Genomic DNA, 26,777 nt, shown 5'->3' on the forward strand with positions numbered 1-26,777 from the left:
TCAAATTCAAAAATTGCGCCCTCAAGAAGCGTTACGACAGGTTACTATGGTTACGGCAGTAATATCAAACGCTCATTGGCTCTCGCCTCGCCTGCTTCGTCACAGATTGCGTCATGCACATTTGAAATGAAATGAAGCGCGCACTGCCGCGCAGCCCTCAGAGCAGCGAACCGAACCGAAGACGGATTAACATTTTCATGGATTTGAATTAATAACTTAAATTCTGCTTTGTTACCTCATATACAAAACCACTGCCAGAGAGGACTGCGACACATCGTCACGTGAACAACTTTTCGTACCGATTTTGACATTTTCTCATTAAATAAATTATTATGATTATACTTGTCTGTCAGTTGTTTTTCTTTATAATTGTAGCCTACGTAGTTTTAAGAAATGGTTATGATTAGATTTTGTTTATTGGCGTAGACATACACGCGGAAGATGACGGTTCGTTTCGGCGTAAACATACACGCGGATAGCTCAAAATGCGTATAAATAACACGCCACTTTTGACTTGAAAGTGGCGTGTATGTTTACGCAAAGTCATGATGTCATGTTGGTTTCACTCAATAACCAGGCCTCTGTTGCATCTTTGACTTTTTATTTGTCTTCACTTTTTGCAGCCCAGATATTTACAGGTGAAAAACCTTAAAACCAGAAAACACCAACGATTTACCAATTTGCACATTTCTTTTTGTAAAAACAGACATACAGGGCTCAAAATTGATTAATTATCAGAACTTCTCTAAACACATATGTATATGTATATAAATAAACAGATTTCTAAATGAATTATTTCAATTTGAATTCATCACAGATATTAAATTACAATTTAAACTACGGGAGGCACAATTAATTACGTGAGTAACCAAACACAATAAATCGCTCAACAATTAAATAGTCAAGCAGTGAGTTTAACACATTTTTTACCCATATAAATATTTACAATACATATTCACTCCCATTGAACTACAATCTACAATTTTAGCACTTAAATTCTTGATTTCCATTTTAGACAAATGTTATATGAAAGTAGGACCATGCACACTCTTAAACCATGTCTTTACAAACAACCAATTCAATATAATAGTATCCCACATATCAGAACACATATCAGAATTAAATCACTAAATTAAACAAACTGGAATAAAATTGACCAACCACTATTAACACAATACATTCTGTGAACTACCACATGAATAACATCAACAAGTGAAGCGAATCAACAAGTGAACGCTCGCAACAAAGTCTGACTAACGCGGTGGTCTTACCGGCTGTCTGTTCAGTCTTTTGAATTGGTACCAGATTCCGCACGGCTTCACAAAGGTTTGATGAGAATGCTGCTTTCCTTTCTCGCGCTATACTGGCGTTGTTGCCGGTTCTAGCTGACACCTTGATAAGGAAATGCGTGCGTCTTTTTCTGCTCGAGTGCACACAGGTGAGTGATAATTCGTTCCGCCTGATCGCTGACGAGAAGGGGCGTTCGCCGCGACAGACATGCCCTGACATTTGTGCTTTTTTCAGTTGCTTATAAACATATTAATGACAAAGGTGTAAATTCACTCTATATAGCACAAACAGGGCTACCATAATATGTGAGCCACATGTATGTACATGTTTTCATTTTTGAGAGAATAATTTGTATGCATGGTTATTGAAAAAACTAAAAATGAAAATTTCTGAAATAAGGCCACAAAACACACACTAAATATGTGTCAATAAGACTTCTGAATAATGCATTTTGTCGCCTAGAGTTTTTCTTCAAAATGATGTGAAAATCATCCTGCCTAATAATTCACATAAAACAATACATTGATTTAAATTTTGTAACACACTTTTTGTTTGGAAAGGCAATATGCGGGTGGGCGTGATTTACACCTGAGGAGACAATGGGGCCCGCATAATGAGGCTGCATACTTAATGAGCCTTTCATTCAGGTGTGTCACTGAGTCACACAATATATATATATATATATATATATATATATATATATATATATATATATATATATATATATATATATATATATATATATATAATTGGTTCACGGTTGTTGTTGTTTTTTCCACAAATTGTGCTTGCAAATTGTATAATATCCAAGGTAAACATTTCTAGTAATTGTGCAGTTAATTGTTCTCATACTGTATTTTCAGATTTGGAATATATTCCCAAATGTGTCACTAATAAGAAGGTTTATATTGACCTTTTAAGATTTTGTTTACATCTATCCTTGTATATATATATATATATATATATATATATATTATTTGATTTTTTTTAGTATAGCAAAGCATTTTAGTTGATTAAAGCGGTTTATTCTTTCACACACAGACGCACGATTCATATTTAGGCTAAACAGTCTTTACAAATATGTACCCTTCATTCATCTCACAGAAACGCGATTCATCTTTTTGCGGTTTACATAGGCCTACACTAACGTTATTCCACATTCATTTTTAATGTCTAATGTTCAGTTCTGTTGGACATTTCGAGTTGTTTCTGTTATTGAATGTTGTGTTTGTGCTGAAGAGTAGCGCTTGTGCTCAGACTGTGGACTCTGTGTTTTATACTCACTGACATCTGACTTTATATAGTGATTCATTATATACAGTTTGCATAATGATGATCAACACTGTTAATCCAACTAAACTCAGTTATTTTGAGTTGAGTTTAGTTGTATAGATAATATTGTAGTGGCAAGTTTTACAGGGACAAGCAACACTCACATTTTCTCCACATTTTAGTCCAGTTTAGTAAGAGATATGATATTATATTATTATATTACATGTTTACTAACATCATAATAAATAAATAAAGTCTGTGAAAGGTTTGATATTGTGTAGTTTGTGATCCTCCATCAGCAGCTGCAGTTTCTCTCAGCTGTATCAGTGCAGTCACTGTGACGTCTGACTGACAGAGGTTTTTGTACGACTCTTTATCACTGTGTGAACACATACTGACTGTTGATATAGTGTTCACTCTGACAGTAATAATCTCCTGTATCTTCAGTCTGGACTCCACTGATGGTCAGAGTAAAATCTCGACCAGTATCTGCTGTTCCACTGCCACTGAATCTAGATGGAGTTCCAGTATAACGGCTTCTTATCCAGTAAATCAGGAGTTTAGGAGCTTCTCCAGGTTTCTGCTGATACCAGGCTAAACGATCGCTGTATATTCCTACATCTATATTACACTCTATTGTTGCTGTTTGACTCAGTTGGACAGTTTTAACTTCAGGTTGAGTCAGAGTCACTCCTTTGGATTCTGAAGAAGAGAAAATAAAAATTATTAGTGTTTAAAACTATTATCATCATATACTTTTACAAAAACACCAAAACCAGAGTCAGTTTTTGTGTCTTACCTTGAATAAACAGTGCAATGGTCCAGATGAAGATGTTGATTGTGTTCATTGCTGTAGTTTAGTCTTGTGTGATGATGAAGATTGTGTTCTGCTCTCAGTCATGAAGTGTTAAACTCACAGCACTATAAACACTCTCAGAGCACTGAAGCATGTGCTGACAATGCAAAGTGACTCTCTCTATTTAAATCATTATCCTGAAGACTGTAGATCAGTCACAAACACATTATCAAACAACTTCCTCATGTTGAGAAATGCCAAGCTATTATACACACATTTCTGAAGAGTCTATAGACAGAATCATACATATTATTGATTTAGTCATTATTCATTTTTAAATTGCACTTATTTAACAACTGACGAGGAAACTATTGATTTGAAGACAATTCATATTACATATTGATATATTAATTATATTAAGTTGCTGTAAAACGTTTAATTTTCATATAGCTACCAGTCCTGCTTCATTAAACACACACACTTCTCAAGATTTGTTAAACATTGTTTTCTTGCCAGCATTGCTTTAACTGTGTACAAACATCTGATAAACGTTTGTTTTAAAAAAGTTCGGATTCACTCGTAACCAAATGCAACATAGACGTTTCCTAAATGTGTGTTTAATATTTGTCAGGGGACATTTGACAGACGCACAGTACGGCAGATGAAACTCTTAAAAATACATCTTCCAGATGAAAACACATCAGATAGCCGTGTGTGTGTTGAATGTGTGCTATAGTGTCATCCATTTGGCCTAAGCTTTTGTCAACACTTTACATTTGCGCCCTCCACACGCCTGGCCCGCCAGAATGGGTGTGGCTAGCGTGTATAAAGGAGGGGCTCACAGGCTGAGAATCTGGTTTTCATAGACTGAAGCGAATAAGCTTGTGGCGTGACATGGCAGGTTACGCAATACTCGTTCCCTCTTCTAGAGAGAACCGAGATTACATTAGGTAACCGAGTACGTTCTCTTACGAGAGGTTCTCTCGTATTGCGTAAGTTGCTTACGCTACGGGAACCCCTTGTCAACGCCGTGTGCGCCGAGCATCAATGCATGAGTCCCATGGAAACCCGGGGAAAATAACATGCGAGAACAGGCGGCCCGCAACGCCAGCACATGTCATAAGCACTTCATAAGGGTACTGATTGTATTTATATATATATATGTATATATATATATATTATGTATAGTGGTCGACCGATATATCCCAAAGCCGATATATCGTTTGGGACCAGCTGAAGCAGAGACTGGATGATCGTACCCCACCCCCACGTGACCTGGCAGAACTGCGTGCAGCACTTGTGGAAGAGTGAAACGCATTGCTTCAGGACAACATCATGAGGCTAGTGAGGAGCATGAGACGTCGCTGTCAAGCTGTCATTGCGGCAAATGGTGGAAACACCCGCTACTGACATTGTCAGTTTTTGTTATTTGGGGCTACCCTTGTTATTGTCTACATTTTTGGGGTAATAAATATTACACTAATGAAAATGGTGTTTCTTCTCATTCATTATTAGTAATATCAAAGGATACTTTTACTTATTTCATTAAAATTCAGACCAAATAGGAATAGCACTCATGTAAATAACAATATCCCTAACTTATTGTGAGTAGTGTAACTTGCCATATGTGTGTGCAGCATTCACACACCCTGGACTCCACTACACCTTTTCTTTTTATGGATGTGTGCGTGAATTTGACTCCAAATGGCTAAGCAATGAACTGAACAAAACTGAACAACTTTTCCTTTACCAGCTTTTCTATTACTTAGTTTTACTAAAGAATGAATAGTGCTTCTTAAATATTTTTAATTTGCAACTAATTTTGCAATCAGTATATACTCCAGTATACCTCAACATGCTAAAATGTAGGCAACAAAAAATGTTGATGACATAGTTTTAATGCATATCCTCCATGCTTTTACAGACATCATCAGTGAGCCAATGCTGTCCGAATGTTGCCGGAGCATCATTGGGTGTAGAGCTTGCATTGAAGAATGGGCATTAACATCAAACCAATGCTTAAAGTGCAGATCTGAGTTCTCTGTGCTAAACATAATCAGGGTGGCTGGTCTGTCAACTGTACTAGATGTTGTGAAAGAGTTAGTTTGAAATGTGTTGTACAATGCTTGGTGTTCTAGGATGTGAAATTGCACACAAATGTAAAATCCTTACCTACAATTTTTTTTTTTTTTTTTCTGATATGGAGCATGTAAAAGTGTTCCAGAGTGTGAAATTGCACACAAATTTAAAATCCTTAACTACAGTTTTTTTTTTTTTTTTTTTTTTTTTCCTGCAGTGGAGTTTATAAAATACTTCAGTACAACAGTGTTCCAGGTTGTAAAATTTCACGTTAAAAAAACGTATCATCCCAACTTATATATACTGTAGTTGTACTAGAATTGGTAAGGTGTTTGTTTTCCAGGGAAGAAGTTCCAGGTTGTGAAATCCCACACATTCACAGAGCTGTGCATACATTCCAGGGCAAAGAATTAAGGAGCGTTAACCTTTTAAGATGTTTTATTTGTCTTCCATCATTGGTATACAATTTTTATTTAACATTGTTCAATGAATGTGTTTTAATAAATGTTTTGCTCAAACAAGTACTTGCTTGATAAACTTTAATTTGCTCAATTACAGCTACTGGTTGTACAAATCTTAACAAAAAATAGAAATGTTCATTAAGAAGACTTAATTCACTAAATTTGGTTCACAAAATGAGACCCACAATCTTATTTAAAAATATAATCAAATTTAATTCCACTATCTTCACGAAGAGTGCATGTTGATACACCGCCTTTAAGGATTTGAATATCGGTGAGTAATGTTAATAGGCACATAACTGCTTCCTGAAAATTTCTGTAATTGTTGTTAATTACACTGTTGTTGTTACGGACTGCTCGGAGACACGAAGGTTAGATCCAAATGCAGCTTGATTTATTAATAAGAGTGGTCAAACAGGCAATGGTCAGAACCAGCAGATACAGCAGTGAAGACAGGACTAAATCGTAGTATAATACCAGGCAGAAGATCAGGGCAGGCAGCAAACAATCAGAGTCAGAGATCAAAGCAGAGGTAACGTAGGCAGGCAGCAGACAGGGAGAAATCCAGAAACGGGCAAGGTCAAAAATACAAACAGGCAGTCACAGGAATAAACGCTCAGAAAAGTTCACAACAGTAAAACAAGACTTCGCACTGGGGGTGAGAATGTGTGTGACATAAATAGTCTATAGAATGAGGATCAGGTGTGACTGTAATCAGAAACAGTGCAGGTGTATAATGCAGTGCAGGTGTATGAAGTAATCAGTCCAGGTAGATGCAGGATGGGAAATGTAGTCTGTGAGTGAATATAATAAGTCCGGTGTGGAGTGCCCTCTGGTGGCTCTCAAGGGCACTCCAGCTGGTGACCGTTACATAGCCCCTCCCAAAGAGCGGCTTCCAGACGCTCAAACTGTCCAGGTGGGAGGTGGCCCGGAGGCGGATCCGGGGGCGGGATGGAGGGCCAGGTCCGTGGAGCGGAAGAGGACCTTGAGACTGCGGTAATAGAGAAGGCCAGGGTTGAGCAGGCTGTGCAGGCGGCCAAGGCGGAGCAGGCGGCCAGGGCGGAGCAGGCTGTGCAGGCGGCCAGGGCGGAGCAGGCTGTGCAGGCGGCCAAGGCGGAGCAGGCGGCCAGGGCGGAGCAGGCTGTGCAGGCGGCCAGGGCGGAGCAGGCGGCCAGGGCGGAGCAGGCTGTGCAGGTGGCCAGGGCGGAGCAGGCTGTGCAGGCGGCCAGGGCGGAGCAGGCTGTGCAGGCGGCCAGGGCGGAGCAGGCTGTGCAGGCGGCCAGGGCGGAGTAGGCGGCCAGGGTGGAGCAGTCTGTGCAGGCGGCCAGGGCGGAGACGACCCTTCAGGCGGAGACGACCCTTCAGGCGGAGACGACCCTTCAGGCGGAGACGACGGTTCAGGAATATGAACGGGCTCAAGAACAGGAACGGGCTCAGGGGATGCGGTGGCCATCTTGTCCGAAGACACAGGCGTGGAGTCGGCCATCTTGTCCAAAGACACAGGCGTGGAGTCGGCCATCTTGTCCGAAGACACAGGCGTGAAGTCGGCCATCTTGTCCGAAGACACAGGCGTGGAGTCGGCCATCTTGTCCGAAGACACAGGCGTGGAGTCGGCCATCTTGTCCGTAGACAAAGGCGTGGAGTCGGCCATCTTGTCCGAAGACACAGGCGTGGATTCGGCCATCTTGTCCGAGGACACAGGCGTGGAGTCGGCCATCTTGTCCGAGGACACAGGCGCAGGAAGAGGAACAGATTCAGGCTCAGGATCAGTATCAGGATCAGATTCAGGCTCAGGAACAATTTCAGTCTTGGCGGGACGAGACTCTGGACGGGCAGACGTGACCTGAAGCTCTGGCTCGGCAGGACTGACGTGAAGCTCTGGATCTGGCTCGGCAGGACTGACGTGAAGCTCTGGCTCGGCAGGACTGACGTGAAGCCCTGGCTCTGGCTCGGCAGGACTGACGTGAAGCTCTGGCTCTGGATCAGTGCGCTCTGAGCTTGACAGGACCAGCGGCAGCGAGGGCTTTGAACTGGGCAGGACCAGCTGTGAAGAGGGCTTTGAGCTGGACAGGACCAGCGGCGAAGAGGACTCTGAGCTGGGCAGGACCAGCGGCGAAGAGGACTCTGAGCTGGACAGGACCAGCGGCGAAGAGGACTCTGAGCTGGACAGGACCAGCGGCGAAGAGGGCTCTGGACTGGACAGGACCAGCGGCGAAGAGGGCTCTGAGCTGGGCAGGACCAGCGGCGAAGAGGACTCTGAACTGGGCAGGACCAGCGGCGAAGAGGGCTCTGAGCTGGACGGGACCAGCGATGAAGAGGGCTCTGTGCTGGACGGGACCAGCGGTGAAGAGGGCTCTGTGCTGGACGGGACCAGCGGTGAAGAGGGCTCTGTGCTGGACGGGACCAGCGGTGAAGAGGGCTCTGTGCTGGACGGGACCAGCGGTGAAGAGGGCTCTGTGCTGGACGGGACCAGCGGTGAAGAGGGCTCTGTGCTGGACGGGACCAGCGATGAAGGTTCTAGCTTGGCTGGCATGTTGCTTGCTGTCTCAGGCGCGGCGGGCATGACGCATACTGCCTTGGCTTCAGCAGATCTGGCGTGAAGTGCGGGCTCGACTGGACTGGCGTGAAGTGCAGGCTCGGCTGGACTGGCGTGAAGTGCAGGCTCGGCTGGACTGGCGTGAAGTGCAGGTGGTGACATGGCGTGCCACGGAAGGAAGCTCTCCAGACATCTGGAGAGTGCCTCTCTCCAATCCAGACCAGAAAGATCGGGGAGCTCCCTCGGGTCGACCTCCTTAGCCCCCAGCCGGTAACACAACTTAATTGCCTCGTCACTCAGAGAGCAAGAAGCAGCGAGAGGAACAAACCCCCAGGTGTACTGGAACAGATCGAGGCTATCCAGGGCCAAGGCTGCGATCTGTCCAGCGAACTCCCGGCTCATGCTGGGAAGATCAGGCGAGATCTGTACTGCTGGATTCCAGGAGGTCATAGCTGCTGGATCTGGGTGTGGCGAAGTCTTCTGTTACGGACTGCTCGGAGACACGAAGGTTAGATCCAAATGCAGCTTGATTTATTAATAAGAGTGGTCAAACAGGCAATGGTCAGAACCAGCAGATACAGCAGTGAAGACAGGACTAAATCGTAGTATAATACCAGGCAGAAGATCAGGGCAGGCAGCAAACAATCAGAGTCAGAGATCAAAGCAGAGGTAACGTAGGCAGGCAGCAGACAGGGAGAAATCCAGAAACGGGCAAGGTCAAAAATACAAACAGGCAGTCACAGGAATAAACGCTCAGAAAAGTTCACAACAGTAAAACAAGACTTCGCACTGGGGGTGAGAATGTGTGTGACATAAATAGTCTATAGAATGAGGATCAGGTGTGACTGTAATCAGAAACAGTGCAGGTGTATAATGCAGTGCAGGTGTATGAAGTAATCAGTCCAGGTAGATGCAGGATGGGAAATGTAGTCTGTGAGTGAATATAATAAGTCCGGTGTGGAGTGCCCTCTGGTGGCTCTCAAGGGCACTCCAGCTGGTGACCGTTACAGTTGTAGAGGACAGACAGGTCAGGAAACTGATCACTAAAGGACTGCTCTGCATATGCACAGTCCTCTTCTGTTAAGAAAGGGTAGACGCCAAATGTTGTTGGTGTGGTTAGAGAGGATCCCATCTCTTGTAAGTACATGTTTGCAGCGACTATGGAATTGGGTAGCAGGTCTTCACTTAACTTTTTGAAGCAACCGCCAAGGCATTTGGGACACCTCTCCCTGCAAAAAATTAAGTGTTTTTAGTTTGTTTCTCAAAAAAAATAAAACTGGTTGCTAATAAGAATACCTGGTATTCTGTGGGCATTCCACGAGTCCACTACTCTTCCTACACCAATACGGCCTATCTGGCATGTGAGATCAGACACACAGTGGTAGGGTCCTCCATGTCAATCATTTCCTGGTCAGTCAGCTGAATCAAAGCCTCCTTAATAGGGTACTTGACCCGGTTGTTTATCTCCGGCCACATTCGCTCAATCCTGTGGTTCTGATTTAAAACTTAAAATTACAATCTTGCAGTCCACCACTTTTATGCGTACTGAATATATGAATCAAAAACATTAACTTATAGAGGGCCTACCACAGGTTTCAAACAATTGATTTTTTATTTTAACTACTCACCTTTGTTGAAGGTGTCTGCTTGTAAGGCTCCCTTACTGTGTTATATCTGTATGCAGCTAGGATCTCTTGCATAAAGAGACAAATAAAATTATTTCCCACAGTCTACACGTACTTGGTCCCAGATTCCATTGGTCAGAACAGCTGGTCTGAAATACAATAAGGAAAGCGTTCATAAAAATGGCTCAAATCCTAAAAGCATACAGTTGATATTAAAACACATATCTATTAGTTGAGCTGAATGACTCAAACAACACACATTTAACACCAGAACTCAACTAGTATTTCATTTTACTAATGATTTCTTATTACAGAGGTTTTTCCAACTAACCTGTACACCTCCTCATAGATAGTAAGGTTGTTCTTGACAGGCATGGTTGCATGCCCAACGACTCTGTAGCTGTACCCATCAACTGCGATCACATGCGTAACTCCGAACATTACGAGTTTCTCGTTTTGGTCAATATGTAATTTGTGACCAAAATGCTCAGCATTGTAAGGAACTGGGTTTAAGTTTCGTGCTCCCTGGGAATTTAAATGGTAATAAATGTATGAGTTTACTAGTTCATTAAGGTTAATAATGTAACATACACAATGTGTTGTCTATTCAGTTTAATTGTGCAGTCTTTGATTAGTATTGTATTAATTCCTCATACCTCAATTTTACTATACACAAACTAATCAAACACTGCATACATTATTACACAATTAAACTGAAAAGACAGACAACACTGTGAAATAGGCACCTGTAAACGAGCTTGGTGGTAAGGTTGATGGACAAGCCTCAGTGCTGATCCAACGCGGCGTTCTGAAACGCGGAGTCCCTTTGAGGCAAGGTAACCCGTCATCATTTTTCGGCCAAAAGATGGTCCAGTCTGTACGAAATAATATTAAACGGATATGTCAAATTGCAGGCGGACAGTACACATCCCTTAGTAGTAGCAGCAGCAGCAGCAGGATTATAAAAAATAAACTCACCTCTCGAATAGCACTAGCCACTGCCACCTCCAAATGATCATCCGACAAACGCCCTCTCTTTAACAGGTTGCGGTCGCCAAGGAACTTCTTTATGCTGGCCACAGAATGGCCTCTTTCAATTCCAATGGAAACATCAGAATACGTTGCTCCATTATTTATCATATTAACTATGTTTTCAGCGTGATTTTCCAGGACTGACCCCATCTTGATTGATGAACGCCACCTTGTTTTGTCGCAAGCATAGATCGCAAGCGCCAGTAACCAGGGATACAGTAAACTTCCGGTGAACTAATACGCGCTTTGTGCATTAAAAACCTTCATTTTTCGTTTTTGGTTTTATTGTATTTTCATTTGATGCATTAGAACAACGTGTGATGAAAACAAAATAAAAAATATAAATAAAAGAAACTGAAACTCGTTTTTTATGTCCACGAGAAGGTTTGAATATGCAATAAACTAACAGTTTCTTCGTTTTTCCGTTTTTTAAACAAAAACGAAAAAACAAATTATCCGAAGGTACACGGACCCAAGTCATTCTCGAGTCATACAGTTCAAGTCAAGTCAAGTCTCGAGTCATTGGATCTCAAGTCAAAGTCAAGTCGAGTCATTTTCTTAATTTAGTCAAGCAAGTCTCAAGTCCTTAAATTTGCGACTTGAGTCTGACTCGAGTCAAGTCATGTGACTTGAGTCCCCCATCTCTGCTAATTACTAGCGTGTTGTGCTAATAATAACGGAAGCTAGCGAGTTCAGGTTAATCTGAGATGTTGGGTAAGCTGTATTTAGTAGTATAAACAACTAGAAATGATAGTAAATGATGGTTCAAAACAGAAATAAATACGAGGCTAAGACGGAGCTTACAGCACTGAAGCAAACAAACTCAAAGCAGGCAGCGAGGCAGACAGGAGCAATCGATCAGCGATCCAAGCCACAAGTATTGTCCATGTACCACTGTTGGTGAGGTTATGGTCTTTGTGCCGTGTCAAGCCCACACCTGTCATTGTATTTAGTTTGTTAATTAAGCTTGCCTGCAGTGGATCCTTAAAGAATACTTGACCTTCTCCTATGAACCCAGCAGTGGCCCTCCTGCATCTACGCCAGGGGAATCGTCCCGTGGAGACGTATGTGGAGGAATTCTGTGAACTGTGCTGCCAGGTGGACTTTAATGATGCTGCTCTCAGAGGTATTTTTCAGTTTGGTCTAAATGACCATTTGAATTATGTAATACCCAAGAGCAATATTCTATGGATTATTGTGCAACATCTTAACTATGCCCTGTTACTGAGTGGCTCATCATATACTGTGGGTTTTGCGGATGATGAGCCCCACAATCCCACAGTATACACCAAGCCTCCCAGCCGGCATTTCAACGTTGATTCACCGGTGAATCAACGTTAGGGACCAAGGTTGAATCAACGTTATATTATGTTTCGATTTTGCAAATCGAATCAACGTTGATATTGTGACGTTGTTTCACCGTCTCTTCTTCAATATGGGTGAATAAAGGTTGTATGTCGATGTTGAACCAACGTTGAATTATGCTTCGGTTAAATTGAATCAACGTTGACATTGTGACGTTAATTGTTTCACTGTCTTACCTCTCATCATGGAAGAATACAATTGTACATTCAATTACAAACTAGTTTGCAGTTGAAACATGAGTCATGGCAATGCTGACTGCATTTGTGATTATCTGTACATACTGTACACTAAAAGACTGTTAACTGTCAAATGACTGGCAGCAATGACTTAATTACAAACACATTTAATAAAGAGTTAACACTAGGGGTGTCCCCGACTATGAATTTTCATAGTCGAATCAGAATTGTCGAATCTTTCTATAGTCGACTGATAGTCGAATCATCTATGTGTGTGTGAATGGGTTGGGAGGGGCACGACACTAGGTAGTCAGCAGGAGGGTAAAACAATTTTTATTTTATTTTACACACTGCAGACAGCAACAACTTTTAATAAAGCGACCAAAACTGCCTGCCAACTGACAGACGAACTTATTTAGGTTTAAATAAAAGGTAATGTGGTGGATAAACATTCATAAAACGTTGTCTTTAGCCGCGATCGAAATACAGAACATCACACAAATAAAAGAACATTTTGATAAATAAACCTAAAAAAAACCTGCCTAGGATTTGCATTTCACATTTTGCGAAATTAAATTAAATCGGCAAAATTGCTTGTGCCAGCATGCTTTCAGTGCAGCGTAACATCGACACAACGAAAAACAATAAAAAAAAAATTAATTTACAGAATTAAATTAGAACAGATTATACATTTCTAATAATAAAAAATAAATAAAAACGAAATAAAGTCAGAATCAAGTCACAGGGAGCATAATAAATGTGTGCAAAATGCCAAAGTGCAGGGGAACATATATTAAAAAAAAAGAAAAGAAAAAAAAACACAAGCCACAGTTAAATTAGGTAACCCTGAGTGATCAATAAATAAAATAAAAATAAATAAATTATTAAAACAACGAAAGTTTCGCCAGAATTGTGAACTTTCTCTTTTTAACTGCCGAAACAACAATAAACGCAAACTGGCAGTTTTTTAGCTAAACATGTTCACAGCCAATTAAAATTAGAAACGGCTGAAATGTCTGAAAACACTTGTACCCTACCCGATAGAAAAAAATCCAGTTCACTCTGCTTGTGTGCGTTTGAGTCTTTTCAAATTGTGTGCGAGGAAAACCAACTTGTCAACGTTAGCCGGCAGCAGTGCGCTCCTGGTTTTACTGATAATAAATCCAGCCTTGGAGAAAATTCTTTCTGATGGTGTGGAAGTAGATGGGATGCTGTGGAATCTCTTTGCGGCCATGGACAGCTTTGGGTATCTCTCCTCGTTCTTTTGCCACCATTCCAGTGGTCCTGTACTGCTTTTTGTAGTGTCCTTTAAATAAGCCTTCATCTCACTGTCCCCTGGCTGTTGCTCCTCTTCATCACTGGACAACAGCATCGACATCACTTGGTCTTTCTCTTTTTCTTGTCTTGAAGGGCCTGCAGTATCACGCTCCTCCACCAATTCACTGTCATCACCTACCTCCTGTACAGGCCTGGCAGCTAAACTCTCAGCCAGATTTTCCACCACAGTATACGCCTCATTCCTTTGCTCATCATCAGTGAAAAAAGAAAGCTTCTTAAAACGTGGGTCAAGAATAGCAGCCTTGATATAAATACTGCTCTCCAAAAGACAGCCTCTAAGCTCCCATTGTCTGTCAATCTCCTCGGTCAGGGTAATCTTGAGGGTCTTGGTAACAGCGCTGTCGTCTTCATGTACCACCAAGTGTCGTTTCTTAATGTTCATAAGCATCGGAACAGTGGCAGACAGAGATGTGTTCATATCTTGTGACAAAAGCTCTGTCAGTTTGATCATTGGCTTGAGAACATTGACTATGTCCTCTGCCATTCTCCACTGGGATGTTGTGAGCTCTAGATCACGGTCGGACCGTTTGTTGACACTTGAATCCGTCAGCACAGCTGAAACTGCACCCCTTTGTTCTAACAGGCGATCGAGCATAAGATAGACAGAATTCCATCGAGTGGCAACATCTTGTACAAGTTTATGCTCTGCAACATTCAGTTCTCTTTGTTTTTCTGCAAGTGCTGTGGTGGCCTTTGCGCTTTTTTTGAAGTGTGAAACAAGGCGCCTTGCAGCAGCAACAGTGTGACACACGGGATCTTTCTTTAATGCGCTGTTAATGTGTGTTAATAGTGTATGCCCCGCACAACGGACTCCCTGTACAGTTACCCACGATGGGTCTTGGGCCAGTTGATTGGTGCATGCAACCATATTCGTTGCATTGTCATGGACAACAGAAACGATCTTAGTACCTGGAATGTCCCAATCAGAAATTACTTCTTTCAGTGTTTGTAAAATATGTTCTGCTGTATGGCTTTCCTCCATTTTTTTTGTTGCTAACACAAAATTTTCCAGTCGCCAGGCTTCAGTAATAAAGTGGGCTGTAACTGTAAGATATGCCTCCATTTGCAGCGAGGTCCAAATATCTGTGGTGAGGCTGACTGCTTTTAATATGTAAACCTCCGCGCGTATGGACGCATATTTCGCATCCACCGCATGCATAACCGTCTCTCTTTTGGGAACTGTGTATCCTGGCTCAAGTGTGCGCATTAATTCTTTAAAACCTTCCCTGTCCACAACATTAACTGGCCTCATGTCAAGCGCAATAAACTCAGCAATTTTGTCCGTGATTTCTCTTTTCCTTTTCTCGGACAATGGCGGCCTCAAATCTAGCTTTCTTTGAGTTAGTTTTGGCACAGCTCCGGTACTACTACTAGATGAACTGCCGTCGTCAGTCTGATACTGTGGGTGGATCTAGAAAAAAGACGAACATATTTTAAGTCCCAACATATGATATTGCTATTCGTAAATGAAAAGCGCCATTATATATGAAAGAGTGAACCGTCTTTATTAGTAAGAAACTTACCCGTTTTAAGTGGAAAGCCATGTTTGTTGTTGATGAGTGGTAGGACATGAGCTGTTGGCACAACTTGCATTTAACTTTTTTTGGATCATCTTTTACGATTTCAAAGTGCATCCACACTTTAGATTTTCTTAATCCAGACATTAAGTAATCCCTGCCGTCACGATGCTCCTCGTCTGTCACGGATCAGGGAAAGTGAAACTTAAATCTGTCACAGGGGTGGTTGGATTTATTCACAAACACGATAAAAATATTTTTTGAACGCTTCTTTCTTTTCACATTTGTTTTTACAGCATTATCATAATTAAAGGCTGTATATAACTTAATATAACCATACAAAACCAGTAGTTCTGTGTGCAATTAGACATTGAGCACCCCCCATATTGCCAAAATGATATGATGCTCGTTTCACCCGCGAAGATTCGACTGTGAGATCGGTGGTCGAATCAGGCTCCGCATATCGATGCATCGAATCTTCGACAATTCGGGGTCACCCCTAGTTAACACATGCTCAAGATTGTAAAACAAGTTTTATTTTGGAAAACAAAACAAACAAAAAAGTCTAAAATACTTTCTAAAACAGATGAAAAACATCTCAAACTTTAACTTTATCGTTAAAGTTTAGATGTAAATTTACAATATCAACCATTTATTCACAAGCAGATCTTCAGAGCCCCAAGGTGGAACTGAGTTTTTTTAATATTACTCCATGTGTCAGTTACGGTTACTATCATCATAAGGTCATGATTTCATCTTTAAAACAGACGAAGGAATCAACAAATGGTGGTGTTGAGCCGAGAGGGTTGTGGTCTGTTGTTCTTTAGCTTTTATCTTTCAATGCAGGTTTATATTATTTCAACAATTTTCTCCTGACGCCTGGGGGCTCCGTATATATCTGATAATATTTGTGGAGAAACATTACACTGTTTTAATTCAGAAACCTAACTATACATTGAACTTATTAAATAAAATTAAGTACATTTTTATTAAATTAAGTCAAATCAAAACATATCACCAACGGTCAATGAATCCGTACCAGAAGTGATAGTGCAATGTAGCAGTTAAAGAAAAACCCTCCACCAAACTGCCAGTAATCAGCTGGATCCTTGGAGAATCTGGAGGGGGAACGAAGAAATTATTTACTATAAAGTCCTTAAAGCAGGATTTTTTTTTTTTTTTTTTTTTTTTTTTACCATTCCTTTAAACAATCTTAAACTTGATTTAAATTTTACAAACGTTTGCCATTATAACACATTCACACAACATGAACAGAGTAATGTCATTTGAGACAGTAATGTCATGAGTTATATGATTAAAATGTGAACATACACTTAAAGCATGGCAATCCCATCAGAAAAAATGTCTATCATAGCAAGGGAAGCACAAAAAAAGCCAATTGGTACACCAAAATCAAGCCATCATATAATTGTACCTGCAGCCGCATTTATCCTGTTATGACACGTCTGAGGGTCTTTCCCTTCATGTTTTCCAGTGAATTAAAGAAAGGACTGATGAAGGTGACATGAATCCCCTTTCAGTGCACCACTTCAGAAGAAAGACAAAAGGACAAAAAGTTACTCAGACTTTCTATCAGTAAATGTCTTAATTAGATGAGAATCATACTTAATACTATATATTAATCCCAGTGTAGGTTTTCGAAACAGTGGGTAAAAATCACTAATAAAAAACATACTGTAGTTGGTGGATTTGTCTCTCTGTTGGGTGTTCTCCACCGATAAAAATCTTATTCCAATGCTTGATCTAAAAAAAATTTAAACAAATCTATTTTTATTGGCAGTTATCAGTGTTTGAAGAGGTTATGCAAACATACTTCTAACGAATAAATGACGGTTTCATCACTTTACTCATTCCCACGTTACAATCATGATGATGCAGTCGCAACAATCTTGAGCAACGCTTGTCTTTCGAAGATGAGACCATCAAGGACCTCAGCATCCTTGATCAGAGTAAATGGCCATCAAACCCCAGCATCCGCCATGGTGAAGAACAAGTTAAGCGACTGTGCAAGCGATTTAACTTGTGTACAGACCAAGCACTGAATGGGATGCGGGACCTACTGGAAGAGCCCAACAGTGAGCCCAATGACCTGACACCGCTCATTAACTGTATGAAAACATTCTCTGTCAGCATAGCAGAGTGTGAGAGGAACTTTAGCCTTATGAACAATATAAGCACAGACAAAAGGGCTGTCCTACTGGTCTCAAACATATCAAACGTAATGATGATTAACATCAACGGACCCCCTACTTCAAAGTTTGATCCTAGAAAGTATACAAGGACCTGGTTGAAGAGCCACCGTGCTGCCTCTCTGTGAAAACCCCTGCAGAGAGCAAGTGTGTCTTGAATATACTGGAGTACAGGGGTAGACGGGCTTTTGACAGGCTTAAAAACCTGCACTGACTATAAATTCAAAATCAGTTATAAGTTATTTCATATTTATGAAATTGCGCTACTTACCTACTGAAGTTAAGTCCCTTGAGCCAAAAATATAAGCACTTATTTAGAAACCCTGCATGAGTATATCATTGTGGTTCTCTTACGAGAGGTTCTCTCGTACTGCGTAAATCTTACGCTAGGGGAAAATCTCTTTTCCGCGAGATACTGAAGCCCAAAAATTATCCTTAATTTTGAAATAATGTAAAACGCGTTGGGGCAGCATGCAGACATAGGCGAGACAGCTCGCGCGCCTATCGGCTGCTCTGCGGCAACTGCAGCAGCCTATCGATGAGGCCCTAGCGTGACGTCAGCTCCAATGCGTCACGTCCCACCGAGACAGGCGTGGCTTAGGGCTATAAATACAGCTCGAGAGGCTAGCTTCACTGATTTTTCATCTCTTCAGCGAAGCTCACGCATCGCTCACGCATCGCTCACGCATCGCTGGATCCTGAAGCCGCGCCGTCAAAGAAGCCTATCAGCAGGACGAGCCTTTGCATCTGGAGTCGCTGGCCGCGCCGCCTTCAGTCGCCGTTCCCTGCTGTGCTATCCGGCGTTATATCCTTTCTCTGCTACCGTGTTTTGTGTGTGTGTGTGTGTGTTCGCCGCCGCGACACACACTCTCATTGCACTAAAAGAGCCGATGCCCCTTTTCCTGGTAGGGATCACGCAGCTCTCGCGCTCGCTGACGGCGGCTGCCCTCAGTGAGCTAATGCCTATGGTGACTCTGAGGACTCGCCTGGTATCCTTCTCCGAGACTGCACCTCCGCCCGCCGTAAAAAGCGCCGTGCTCAACAGGTCCCGGAACCTCCCCCAACCCGCAAAGCTCGCCGGCTCGCCCGCCTGCTTCACCTGCTTCGCTAGAGTCTCTTCCTGATGGACAGTGGCCGCCGTCTGCCGCCGCTTCCGTCGTGGATATCGACCAAGAAGCCACGTCTGTGGGGGATGATACCTTCTCTCCCTCTGTTTGAGCCGTGCAAACTGCGCCGTTCACAGGGGATGTCAGGAGTGGACGGTCACAGGGTTAGTTTTTTCTTTACGTTACAAGAAAGCTACCACCGCTCATTCACGCGTCACTCACCGGCGAAAGGGAAAAGAGGGTTTTAGTCCCGAGACCCGTCACAAGACACGTTGACGCTCTCTTATATGCTCGCGCTAACTGAAAGCTTATGTATTCCCCCCTGTGGCTCAGTGGCGGAATCTTAGGCTCTCGTGCCAGAGACCCGTGTTCGAATCCCGTGTCTGCTGGCAGATAAAATTATGCCGTCTATGCTTTCGTTCTGTCAGTTCCCTTAAAAGGCGACTGCAGATGTATTTTGCAGCTAACGAGCGCGTTGTACAACCCGCTCGCCTGCACCCAGACACTGTTTCTATGGCAACTCAAGCTCTTCCTAGCCAGTCTAGGGAAACGACGGTGTTCAAGTCCCGCTGCGGCCGGACTTCCACCAAAACTTCTCGCTCATTCAGTTCCAGAAAATGTGACTGTTCCAGTGTATTCAGCAGAAAACAAGCCGGTTTCACAGCCCGTTTGCCTGCACACAAACCCAGATAAATCCCATAAGAGTGTATTTTCTGGTATTCCGGCCACGGCCGATGGTGTTATGAGTGTAGTAAAAATGCCCACAACCCAGTGTTCATTCCTACACACAAGCACAGCCCGCCAACAGGGCTCGCACACATAAAATTGACTCATGTCAATTGTGCATTTAACGTAGTGTATGTGCCCACGACCCAGTGCCCACAAACACTACACACTGCATGTCCCACGTTTTCTGTAAAAACGAAACCAACACACATACAGTCAGCTCATGCTGACGGTGTTTTTCAGTGCAGTAAATGTGCCCGCTGTCCCGCGCCCACATTCACTCACGGACATGACAAACCCCACGGGGTTCCCCCCGCTCGCTCTCCCTCGGCAACCCGCCGTAGGAGAGTCGAGCGCGGGCAGGCTGCCCACTGTGATCAGCGCGCCCCCCGCCTCGAACGTTACAAGCGCGATGTTTGTGTTTCAGCACACCGGAGCGCTCCAGCTGCCAACATGTCGCGGCCAGAGCCCAGATCTCATTCAACCCCTAGCTATCCATGCAAATGCATGGGCAAAGCTTCCCGGGGTATCAGAATGGGTGCTGAACATTATAAAAAGAGGCTATTCGCTACAGTTGCGCGGCGCGAATCGAAACCACAGTAGAAAAGTAAGAATGCACATCTACTTCGTGCCAAAATTGCGAAACTGTTGAGCAAAGGGGCCATAGAGCCTTTATCTCAAGCTCAGAGCGAAGGGGGGCTATACAGCAGATATACGAGATGTCGTTCTCGCTCACATCAAGAAATTGGGGTTGAGGCTCAACGCCAAGAAGAGTGTGCTTTCTCCAGTATAGAGATCCACTTTTCTCGGGTGGTGTGGGATTCGACGACGATGCAGGCACAACTTTCCCCTGCTCGTATTGCTTCGATTCTCGCTGCAGTAAATCAGATCAAGCTAGGCCAGTCACTCACTGCAAAACAGTTCCAGAGACTGTTGGGTCTCATGGCAGCAGCGTCCAACGTTATTTCTTTTGGCCTATTACACATGAGACCGCTTCAGTGGTGGCTCAGAACCAAGGGATTCTCCCCGAGGGGAAATCCGCTCCGCACGATCATGTGTTCGCGACGGTGTCTTCGCGCCCTGGTCATGTGGAAAGATCCTCGGTTCTTGTCCCAAGGTCCCTTGCTGGGAGCTCCTTGTCGTCGTGTGACGCTAACGACGGATGCTTCCCTCACGGGCTGGGGGGCGATCATGAGTGGTCGCCCAGCTCAGGGTCTGTGGCAGGACCATCATTTCTCGTGGCACATAAACTGCTTAGAAATGTTGGCGGTGTTTCAGGCTCTGAAACACTTCCTCCCAGACCTGAGGGGCCACCATGTGCTTGTCCGCTCAGACAACACATCGGTGGTCTCTTACATAAACCATCAGGGGGGTCTGTGGTCGCGTCCATTATGCAAGCTAGCCAGTCAGATCCTTCTATGGTCCCAGGGGAAACATCTGTCTTTGAGAGCGATTTATCTCCCGGGATATCTGAATCGAGGGGCAGACATCCTGTCGAGGCAGGGGCCGAGGCCCGGGGAATGGAGACTTCACCCCGAGGTGGTGGAGCTCCTTTGGGAACATTTCGGTCCTGCCGAGGTAGACCTTTTTGCTTCCAGAGAGACATCGCATTGTCCACTGTGGTTCTCTCTCAGCCATCCAGCCCCGCTGGGGTTGGACGCTATGGTACAGGCGTGGCCGAGGTCACGCCTGTATGCTTTTCCCCCGATCGCTCTGCTCCCAGGAGTTCTGGAAAGGGTTCGCCGGGACGGAGTCAGCCTACTCCTGATAGCCCCGTTCTGGCCGGCCCGAGTATGGTTCTCGGACCTTGTGTCCCTCCTCGACGGCTCTCCCCTAGAGATTCTGATCAGGAGGGACCTACTCTCTCAGGCGTGTGGGTCGATCCTTCACCCCCGCCCAGAGCTATGGAGACTATGGGCTTGGCCTATGAGGGGGCTCAGCTCATAGAATTCGGTCTCTCGACTGAGGTCGTTGAGACCATTCTCCAATCCAGAGCTCCCGCTACGAGGAGGTTATATGCCGCGAGGTGGAAACTTCTTGGTGTAGAGAGCGCCAACAGGACCCAGTTAACCCCCAGAGGTCTACGGTATCGCCGGCGATACCAGCTCGCTTTTTTTTTTATCAGTGTAAAAGAAACTCATAAATACTCTGTTGACTTTGATTTTCCATAGGAGTTTCATACATCAATCGATTCTGTTAAATGTGTATTATTTTTGTGTATACTCACAATAAAAACAAAGTGTGGTGCTTTTTGCCAAATAAAGAAAAATAAACACGAAGCTAGGTTCTGCCTTCTCTCTGTCCGTGTAGTCCATTCTGAAACGCGTCTGAAAATGAATCATAACTCAGCGAATACTTCTCACACAGGCATGTGAGTTATGTCTTTATGAAGCTTGAAATCTCTTCTTTTAAATGAAGTAATTTATATAAAACACAAATGTTTTCAACTCATGTAATCCGTTTGAAAGCAAGGAGAGGTACCGTTTTTCCTTCTGCCACATTATCTTTATAATCAGCTGCGGGCGCCCTGCCCCCGGCGCGATTCACATGTAAATAGTTTAGGTGATCTAGTATGCATCGCATACGCCCCCCGATCAATGCCATAAAAACACAGTTTCTTCATCAGACTTACTGATAGTTCATCGCGTTTTGAGTATGGCACGCTTCTCCGGTAATAAAGACGCCCTTCAGATGATTCTGGACAGCGAGGAAGAATGCACGATACCGGGTTGTTTCCTCAGAGGAAGATTGTAACAGATGACGAACGGCAGCATATTGTAGAGCGAATTCCGCCGAGGACACAATTTCGGAGTAAGTTTTACTTAAAAGTCTTTTGTCTTTTATTTTTCGTGTTCGCATTTATGAGGAAAAAAACAATATTACGTGACAGTTCTCCATTATGGACGCGAGCGCTCTAAGCACTAAAATACTTTCAAACATTCACAGAGACCTCAAAACAGAAAGTACAAATCCTTTCTTTAAAACGAATTTCGTTTTGTATCAATTGTATCCTAATTTTAATAATTTTTTCATTAACAAATTTCCTGGATTTAAAGTAAATATAGGCTAGCAATCACAACATAAGGTCTGAACTGGAGATCATCATGAACCCGTAGCCTACTCGCCTCACATGTCTAAAAATGTTTTAATATATTTACAGAAAGCTGGTTGTAAACAAAACCATCCAAAACAAAAAAAAACTATGTAGCCTAATAAATGTGCATTTCTCCGGTGCGTTCACTAGCCTACTGCGAAGATCGCGAGTCAGCCTATCATCAACTTCATCTTTGCCAGAAGTTAAATTTAAATCGCGTGTGTGAATGAATGATGTTGTTTTAGCAAACTGTATTGCTATACTGAGATGAGTAAAAATTGACTGAAATATGTTGAAATAAAATGTAGGCTATAAGCAACGTATTAAACGGCAAATTAACAATATGCACTAATATTTCATGAAAACAACGTTACAGTCAGGCGAAATATGAAAGACAACATTTTGTTTAGTAGATTTGGGTACAGTTTTTACTGTAGAATATACTGCCACATCAAATAAGCTTTTGTTTAGCAATTTCTATATATAAAATAGCCTACTATTTTTGTCAAAAATAAAGTCATCAACTAAGATGTTAGCTGTTCCAATGTTGGCTATATTCAAAGTAATGAATACATAGATAAAATGTAGGCCTATAATCTTTTTTTTTACAAAGAAAGAGTACACTTGAAATATTGTTGAAATTGTAATTATTGTTGTTGTAACCTTTTTAACTTTGAAATATGTATGATAAAATGTATACTTTAGTTTTTACACAGAAAGATTACACTTGAATTGTTGTTGTAATTGTAACCTTTTTAATAAAAAAATATATTTACAAGGTAGATGTAAACAAACTATTAAAAGGTAAATATAAGCCTTTTCTTTAAATAATTTTTATTGTGTTTTATTAGTGACAAATTTGGGGAGAGGATAAATATTCCAAAACTGAAAATACAGTATGAGAATTAACTGCACAATTACTAGACATGTTTTCCTTTGATATTATAGGCCAAATTGCAAGCACAATATGTGGAAAAATAAAAAAGAATTGAGATGCTTCCAACTGTTGCTCTTGCATTCTGGTGGCTCAGTGACTCACCTGAATGAATGGCTAATTAAGTATGCAGGCCCCATTGTCTCCTAAGGTGTGAACCACTAAATATGCATGATCTGTGACGCCCACTCCGCATATTGCCTTTCCAAACAGAAAGTGCTTTGCCAAATTCAAATCAATGTATTGTGTTATGTGAATGATTAGGCAGGGTGATTTTCACATCATTTTGAAGAAAAAGCACTAGGCAATGACATCTATTAGACAAAAGTCTTATTGGCACATATTTAGTATGTGTTTTATGGCCTTATTTCAGAAACTTTAGTTTTTTCAATAACCACGCATAAACATTATTCTCTCAAAAATGCAGACATGTACATTCTTGTTGCTCACATATTATGGTAGCCCCGTTTGTGCTAAATAGTGTGTAATTTTTTTTGCCATTAATATGTTTATAAGCTACTGAAAAAAGCACAAATGTCAGGGCATGTCAGAACATCTCAAGGACCCCAAAAACACCTCAGACCCCAAAAACACCTCAGACCCCAGAGGGTTAACTGCCCGGTTGGTACAGTGCTGGAGTTCCTGCAGGCCCGTCTCTCCACGGGGTTATCCCACTCCACACTGAAGGTGTACGTGGCGGCCCTGGCTGCTTACCATGCCCCTTTGAGTGGAGTTTCTCTTGGAAGACACCCACTTATATCTCGCTTCCTTCGTGGCACTTTGAGGCTGAGGCCAGCAGTACGCACGAGGGTGCCATCCTGGGACCTGGCCATCGTCCTAGAGGGTCTCTCCCTAGCCCCTTTCGAGCCCCTCGATGAGGTTTCCGAGAAGTTCCTTACTCTAAAAATGATTTTCCTGCTTGCTATCTCGTCTCTAAAGAGAATTGGAGACATTCAAGCACTTTCGGTTGCTCCCTCGTGCCTGGAATTTTCACCTGGCATGGCCAAGGCTTTCCTTTATCCTAGGCCAGGTTATGTTCCTAAGGTTCCAACTACTGTAGTTAGACCGGTTATACTGCAGGCTTTCTGTTCTCCTCCGTTTGTGACGTCGGACCAGGAGAAACTTAATTTGCTCTGCACGGCTCGGGCGCTAGATGCGTATGTCCACAGAGCTGCCCTGTGGAGGAAGTCTGAACAGCTGTTCGTTTGTTTTGGGCCACCCAACAAGGGGTGCCCGGCATCTTAGCAAAGGATGAGCAAGTGGGTGGTCGAGGCCATCTCACTTGCTTACGAGTCGGCCGGTCAGCCTTCACCTTTGGCTGTACGGGCTCACTCCACCCGGAGTATGGCTCTGCCCTACAAAGGCAAAAGACCTTAAGTCGTTAGAGTGTGGAACTGAGAAAAATGACTTTAAAGATTTTTAGTTGTCCCGCCAAATTAATTATAGGTAGGACACTGGAAATCTGGCAAATAGATGTTTTAGTAAAGGAAATTATATACATAAAAAAATCTTGAGCTCAAACTTGACTTTTGACCACTATTTTAAAGTTACTGTACTCTGCCTTTGTATTGTCAGCAAAAAGTGAGAAGTCATGCCAAGGCAAAAGGCAGTAACTTCCACATTATTAATATTTAGTTGCTGATCACCATTAACAAAATCATTATAGTAGCCTACACACCTGTATAAAATATAGTGATCATGGCTTTTTTTTTTTTTATGATTTACAATTATTTATAGCCATCTACTTATTGCTATCCTGTGCTTTGGCTGCATTCTGATGGCATTATTAATACATTTGATATGACAAAATACCTCCATAGACATAATAGTCCAGCGTTGACTCGACCGCGTTTAGGGCGGGGCTGAAGGCGAAGTTTTGGCACTCTGCCAGCTAGTTTGCCAAGCTTTAATTATTGGTTGTATTCATCTGATACGGCAATGTGTAACGTTTTTCTGTCAACTCTGCATAATCCTTCGCGATCGATATCGCACGTTTGTTGATGGAGCGGGTTCAGACCATACTAAATGTTCTGACCGCTCTGAGGACATCAGAAGTTAGAGCGACTGATGGCAGCTGTACAAAGTACACAGGCTACACCGTAATTTTAATTTTAATGGACATTAAAACAAAGGCAGATAACCGTACAATCTGGTAGGTAGCATTATTTGATTGAACACCGGCACAGTAACTTCATATTGACGCGCGGCTAAACAAAGGCAGAGCACCGTAACTCAATTTGAGCGTTCCAAAACAAAGCCAAAGAGCGGTAACTGATGTTACGGTGTTCTGCCTTGGTTTCTCATGGGCTTTTGGAAGTTACTGTTAAGACAAATCATTATTTTCTCGGAAAAAAAAAACGGAATTGATTCAAGATACTTATCCACATGATAAAGAAGGTCTTGAATGTGCCAAAAATATAAATAACTCATTTTCGACCAAAAACGAAGTTACGGTCTTTTGCCTTTGCACGGCAGGGCTGCTTCTAGTGCTCTCCTTTCAGGAGCTTCTCTTCAGGACGTTTGTGATGCGGCAGGCTGGTCCTCACCGCACACATTCGTCAGGTTCTATAGTCTCGATTTTAGCTCCACTCCTGGGGCGCAAGTTCTTTCGTCAGCCTGTGCGCCTTGATTTCACACGACGGGGTCTTGCTCGCATGGGGACGTGGGTATTGCGTTCCCACTGCGATTTCACGCAGCGGTAGTCCCTGAAGGGGAACGTCCCGGGTTACTTATGTAACCCTAGTTCGCCGAAGGGACGGACGCTGCGCGTCCTGCCATGCTCCCGGCATCCCCGTGGATCGCTTGCTTCAGTAACATCGTAAGCTGTTTCGCTTGTGTTTTCAGGGGTGCTTTATAGTTTCCTGGTCGGTGACGTCACCCGCCTACTACATTCCGTCTCGCCATTGACTGATTTCATTCATGCTTCAGACGCACTACGCTGGAGGCGTTCCCACTGCGATTTCACGCAGCGTCCGTCCCTTCGGGGAGCTAGGGTTACATACGTAACCCGGGACGTTTCTTGTTAGTTAATAGTATTTACTAGAGTGTTACTAGTGCATTACTCATTTGTTCCTGTGTAGTTATTCATTAATGAAGGAGCAGTATTCTAAAGTGTTACCTGCAATAGATGTAATATATTGGGGTGGACAACGACGACACACATGCATTATATTGCATTGCATAAAATGTGTGCTGGTCAAATAGTCTAAAATTAAGAAAC

At 42.9% G+C, this 26,777-nt stretch overlaps 1 protein-coding gene across 1 annotated transcript in view; it reads right to left on the reverse strand.

The window, feature by feature from the left end:
- The window catches only part of LOC311283110 (uncharacterized protein), a 790,474-nt gene that overhangs the window by 129,481 nt on the left and 634,216 nt on the right, over positions 1 to 26,777 (reverse strand). The window lies entirely within an intron of this gene.

Source organism: Rutilus rutilus (assembly GCF_951802725.1).
Source record: "Rutilus rutilus genome assembly, chromosome: 23".
Taxonomy (NCBI): Eukaryota; Metazoa; Chordata; class Actinopteri; order Cypriniformes; family Leuciscidae; genus Rutilus; species Rutilus rutilus.